Raw genomic sequence first — 7,308 nt, 5'->3', positions numbered from 1 at the left:
TGTTCTATATGGTTTACCAGAGGACCACTTTTAATCATGATATGTTCTATATGGTTTACCAGAGGACCACTTTTAATCATGATATGTTCTATATGGTTTACCAGAGGACCACTTTTAATCATGATATGTTCTATATGGTTTACCAGAGGACCACTTTTAATCATGATATGTTCTATATGGTTTACCAGAGGACCACTTTTAATCATGATATGTTCTATATGGTTTACCAGAGGACCACTTTTAATCATGATATATTCTATATGGTTTACCAGAGGACCACTTTTAATCATGATATGTTCTATATGGTTTACCAGAGGACCACTTTTAATCATGATATGTTCTATATGGTTTACCAGAGGACCACTTTTAATCATGATATATTCTATATGGTTTACCAGAGGACCACTTTTAATCATGATATGTTCTATATGGTTTACCAGAGGACCACTTTTAATCATGATATGTTCTATATGGTTTACCAGAGGACCACTTTTAATCATGATATGTTCTATATGGTTTACCGGAGGACCACTTTTAATCATGATATGTTCTATATGGTTTACCGGAGGACCACTTTTAATCATGATATATTCTATATGGTTTACCAGAGGACCACTTTTAATCATGATATATTCTATATGGTTTACCAGAGGACCACTTTTAATCATGATATGTTCTATATGGTTTACCAGAGGACCACTTTTAATCATGATATGTTCTATATGGTTTACCAGAGGACCACTTTTAATCATGATATGTTCTATATGGTTTACCAGAGGACCACTTTTAATCATGATATGTTCTATATGGTTTACCAGAGGACCACTTTTAATCATGATATGTTCTATATGGTTTACCAGAGGACCACTTTTAATCATGATATGTTCTATATGGTTTACCAGAGGACCACTTTTAATCATGATATGTTCTATATGGTTTACCAGAGGACCCCTTTTAATCACGATATATTCTATATGGTTTACCAGAGGACCACTTTTAATCATGATATGTTCTATATGGTTTACCAGAGGACCACTTTTAATCATGATATGTTCTATATGGTTTACCAGAGGACCACTTTTAATCATGATATGTTCTATATGGTTTACCAGAGGACCACTTTTAATCATGATATGTTCTATATGGTTTACCAGAGGACCACTTTTAATCATGATATGTTCTATATGGTTTACCAGAGGACCCCTTTTAATCACGATATATTCTATATGGTTTACCAGAGGACCACTTTTAATCATGATATGTTCTATATGGTTAACCAGAGGACCACTTTTAATCATGATATGTTCTATATGGTTTACCAGAGGACCACTTTTAATCATGATATGTTCTATATGGTTTACCAGAGGACCACTTTTAATCATGATATGTTCTATATGGTTTACCAGAGGACCACTTTTAATCATGATATGTTCTATATGGTTTACCAGAGGACCACTTTTAATCATGATATGTTCTATATGGTTTACCGGAGGACCACTTTTAATCATGATATGTTCTATATGGTTTACCGGAGGACCACTTTTAATCATGATATGTTCTATATGGTTTACCAGAGGACCACTTTTAATCATGATATGTTCTATATGGTTTACCAGAGGACCACTTTTAATCATGATATGTTCTATATGGTTTACCAGAGGACCACTTTTAATCATGATATGTTCTATATGGTTTACCGGAGGACCACTTTTAATCATGATATGTTCTATATGGTTTACCGGAGGACCACTTTTAATCATGATATGTTCTATATGGTTTACCAGAGGACCACTTTTAATCATGATATGTTCTATATGGTTTACCAGAGGACCACTTTTAATCATGATATGTTCTATATGGTTTACCAGAGGACCACTTTTAATCATGATATGTTCTATATGGTTTACCGGAGGACCACTTTTAATCATGATATGTTCTATATGGTTTACCAGAGGACCACTTTTAATCATGATATGTTCTATATGGTTTACCAGAGGACCACTTTTAATCATGATATGTTCTATATGGTTTACCAGAGGACCACTTTTAATCATGATATATTCTATATGGTTTACCAGAGGACCACTTTTAATCATGATATGTTCTATATGGTTTACCAGAGGACCACTTTTAATCATGATATGTTCTATATGGTTTACCAGAGGACCACTTTTAATCATGATATGTTCTATATGGTTTACCGGAGGACCACTTTTAATCATGATATGTTCTATATGGTTTACCGGAGGACCACTTTTAATCATGATATGTTCTATATGGTTTACCGGAGGACCACTTTTAATCATGATATATTCTATATGGTTTACCAGAGGACCACTTTTAATCATGATATGTTCTATATGGTTTACCAGAGGACCACTTTTAATCATGATATGTTCTATATGGTTTACCAGAGGACCACTTTTAATCATGATATGTTCTATATGGTTTACCAGAGGACCACTTTTAATCATGATATGTTCTATATGGTTTACCGGAGGACCACTTTTAATCATGATATGTTCTATATGGTTTACCGGAGGACCACTTTTAATCATGATATGTTCTATATGGTTTACCGGAGGACCACTTTTAATCATGATATATTCTATATGGTTTACCAGAGGACCACTTTTAATCATGATATGTTCTATATGGTTTACCAGAGGACCACTTTTAATCATGATATGTTCTATATGGTTTACCGGAGGACCACTTTTAATCATGATATATTCTATATGGTTTACCAGAGGACCACTTTTAATCATGATATGTTCTATATGGTTTACCAGAGGACCACTTTTAATCATGATATGTTCTATATGGTTTACCAGAGGACCACTTTTAATCATGATATGTTCTATATGGTTTACCAGAGGACCACTTTTAATCATGATATGTTCTATATGGTTTACCGGAGGACCACTTTTAATCATGATATATTCTATATGGTTTACCAGAGGACCACTTTTAATCATGATATGTTCTATATGGTTTACCAGAGGACCACTTTTAATCATGATATGTTCTATATGGTTTACCAGAGGACCACTTTTAATCATGATATGTTCTATATGGTTTACCAGAGGACCACTTTTAATCATGATATGTTCTATATGGTTTACCGGAGGACCACTTTTAATCATGATATGTTCTATATGGTTTACCGGAGGACCACTTTTAATCATGATATGTTCTATATGGTTTACCAGAGGACCACTTTTAATCATGATATGTTCTATATGGTTTACCAGAGGACCACTTTTAATCATGATATGTTCTATATGGTTTACCAGAGGACCACTTTTAATCATGATATGTTCTATATGGTTTACCGGAGGACCACTTTTAATCATGATATGTTCTATATGGTTTACCAGAGGACCACTTTTAATCATGATATGTTCTATATGGTTTACCAGAGGACCACTTTTAATCATGATATGTTCTATATGGTTTACCAGAGGACCACTTTTAATCATGATATGTTCTATATGGTTTACCAGAGGACCACTTTTAATCATGATATGTTCTATATGGTTTACCAGAGGACCACTTTTAATCATGATATGTTCTATATGGTTTACCGGAGGACCACTTTTAATCATGATATGTTCTATATGGTTTACCAGAGGACCACTTTTAATCATGATATGTTCTATATGGTTTACCAGAGGACCACTTTTAATCATGATATGTTCTATATGGTTTACCGGAGGACCACTTTTAATCATGATATGTTCTATATGGTTTACCGGAGGACCACTTTTAATCATGATATGTTCTATATGGTTTACCAGAGGACCACTTTTAATCATGATATGTTCTATATGGTTTACCAGAGGACCACTTTTAATCATGATATGTTCTATATGGTTTACCGGAGGACCACTTTTAATCATGATATGTTCTATATGGTTTACCGGAGGACCACTTTTAATCATGATATGTTCTATATGGTTTACCAGAGGACCACTTTTAATCATGATATGTTCTATATGGTTTACCAGAGGACCACTTTTAATCATGATATGTTCTATATGGTTTACCAGAGGACCACTTTTAATCATGATATGTTCTATATGGTTTACCGGAGGACCACTTTTAATCATGATATGTTCTATATGGTTTACCAGAGGACCACTTTTAATCATGATATGTTCTATATGGTTTACCAGAGGACCACTTTTAATCATGATATGTTCTATATGGTTTACCAGAGGACCACTTTTAATCATGATATGTTCTATATGGTTTACCAGAGGACCACTTTTAATCATGATATGTTCTATATGGTTTACCAGAGGACCACTTTTAATCATGATATGTTCTATATGGTTTACCAGAGGACCACTTTTAATCATGATATGTTCTATATGGTTTACCAGAGGACCACTTTTAATCATGATATGTTCTATATGGTTTACCAGAGGACCACTTTTAATCATGATATGTTCTATATGGTTTACCAGAGGACCACTTTTAATCATGATATGTTCTATATGGTTTACCAGAGGACCACTTTTAATCATGATATGTTCTATATGGTTTACCAGAGGACCACTTTTAATCATGATATGTTCTATATGGTTTACCAGAGGACCACTTTTAATCATGATATGTTCTATATGGTTTACCAGAGGACCACTTTTAATCATGATATGTTCTATATGGTTTACCAGAGGACCACTTTTAATCATGATATGTTCTATATGGTTTACCAGAGGACCACTTTTAATCATGATATGTTCTATATGGTTTACCAGAGGACCACTTTTAATCATGATATGTTCTATATGGTTTACCAGAGGACCACTTTTAATCATGATATGTTCTATATGGTTTACCAGAGGACCACTTTTAATCATGATATGTTCTATATGGTTTACCAGAGGACCACTTTTAATCATGATATGTTCTATATGGTTTACCAGAGGACCACTTTTAATCATGATATGTTCTATATGGTTTACCAGAGGACCACTTTTAATCATGATATGTTCTATATGGTTTACCAGAGGACCCCTTTTAATCATGATATGTTCTATATGGTTTACCGGAGGACCACTTTTAATCATGATATGTTCTATATGGTTTACCAGAGGACCACTTTTAATCATGATATGTTCTATATGGTTTACCAGAGGACCACTTTTAATCATGATATGTTCTATATGGTTTACCAGAGGACCACTTTTAATCATGATATGTTCTATATGGTTTACCGGAGGACCACTTTTAATCATGATATGTTCTATATGGTTTACCAGAGGACCACTTTTAATCATGATATGTTCTATATGGTTTACCAGAGGACCACTTTTAATCATGATATGTTCTATATGGTTTACCAGAGGACCACTTTTAATCATGATATGTTCTATATGGTTTACCAGAGGACCACTTTTAATCATGATATGTTCTATATGGTTTACCGGAGGACCACTTTTAATCACGATATGTTCTATATGGTTTACCAGAGGACCACTTTTAATCACGATATGTTCTATATGGTTTACCAGAGGACCACTTTTAATCATGATATGTTCTATATGGTTTACCAGAGGACCACTTTTAATCATGATATGTTCTATATGGTTTACCGGAGGACCACTTTTAATCATGATATGTTCTATATGGTTTACCGGAGGACCACTTTTAATCATGATATGTTCTATATGGTTTACCAGAGGACCACTTTTAATCATGATATGTTCTATATGGTTTACCAGAGGACCACTTTTAATCATGATATGTTCTATATGGTTTACCAGAGGACCACTTTTAATCATGATATGTTCTATATGGTTTACCGGAGGACCACTTTTAATCATGATATGTTCTATATGGTTTACCAGAGGACCACTTTTAATCATGATATGTTCTATATGGTTTACCAGAGGACCACTTTTAATCATGATATGTTCTATATGGTTTACCAGAGGACCACTTTTAATCATGATATGTTCTATATGGTTTACCAGAGGACCACTTTTAATCATGATATGTTCTATATGGTTTACCAGAGGACCACTTTTAATCATGATATGTTCTATATGGTTTACCAGAGGACCACTTTTAATCATGATATGTTCTATATGGTTTACCAGAGGACCACTTTTAATCATGATATGTTCTATATGGTTTACCAGAGGACCACTTTTAATCATGATATGTTCTATATGGTTTACCAGAGGACCACTTTTAATCATGATATGTTCTATATGGTTTACCAGAGGACCACTTTTAATCATGATATGTTCTATATGGTTTACCAGAGGACCACTTTTAATCATGATATGTTCTATATGGTTTACCAGAGGACCACTTTTAATCATGATATGTTCTATATGGTTTACCAGAGGACCACTTTTAATCATGATATGTTCTATATGGTTTACCAGAGGACCACTTTTAATCATGATATGTTCTATATGGTTTACCAGAGGACCACTTTTAATCATGATATGTTCTATATGGTTTACCAGAGGACCACTTTTAATCATGATATGTTCTATATGGTTTACCAGAGGACCACTTTTAATCATGATATGTTCTATATGGTTTACCAGAGGACCACTTTTAATCATGATATGTTCTATATGGTTTACCAGAGGACCACTTTTAATCATGATATGTTCTATATGGTTTACCAGAGGACCACTTTTAATCATGATATGTTCTATATGGTTTACCAGAGGACCACTTTTAATCATGATATGTTCTATATGGTTTACCAGAGGACCCCTTTTAATCATGATATGTTCTATATGGTTTACCGGAGGACCACTTTTAATCATGATATGTTCTATATGGTTTACCAGAGGACCACTTTTAATCATGATATGTTCTATATGGTTTACCAGAGGACCACTTTTAATCATGATATGTTCTATATGGTTTACCAGAGGACCACTTTTAATCATGATATGTTCTATATGGTTTACCGGAGGACCACTTTTAATCATGATATGTTCTATATGGTTTACCAGAGGACCACTTTTAATCATGATATGTTCTATATGGTTTACCAGAGGACCACTTTTAATCATGATATGTTCTATATGGTTTACCAGAGGACCACTTTTAATCATGATATGTTCTATATGGTTTACCAGAGGACCACTTTTAATCATGATATGTTCTATATGGTTTACCGGAGGACCACTTTTAATCACGATATGTTCTATATGGTTTACCAGAGGACCACTTTTAATCATGATATGTTCTATATGGTTTACCAGAGGACCACTTTTAATCATGATATGTTCTATATGGTTTACCAGAGGACCACTTTTAATCATGATA

Source organism: Salvelinus alpinus, chromosome 16 (assembly GCF_045679555.1).
Source record: "Salvelinus alpinus chromosome 16, SLU_Salpinus.1, whole genome shotgun sequence".
NCBI classification, from domain to species: Eukaryota; Metazoa; Chordata; class Actinopteri; order Salmoniformes; family Salmonidae; genus Salvelinus; species Salvelinus alpinus.
This window is presented reverse-complemented; position numbering follows the sequence as displayed.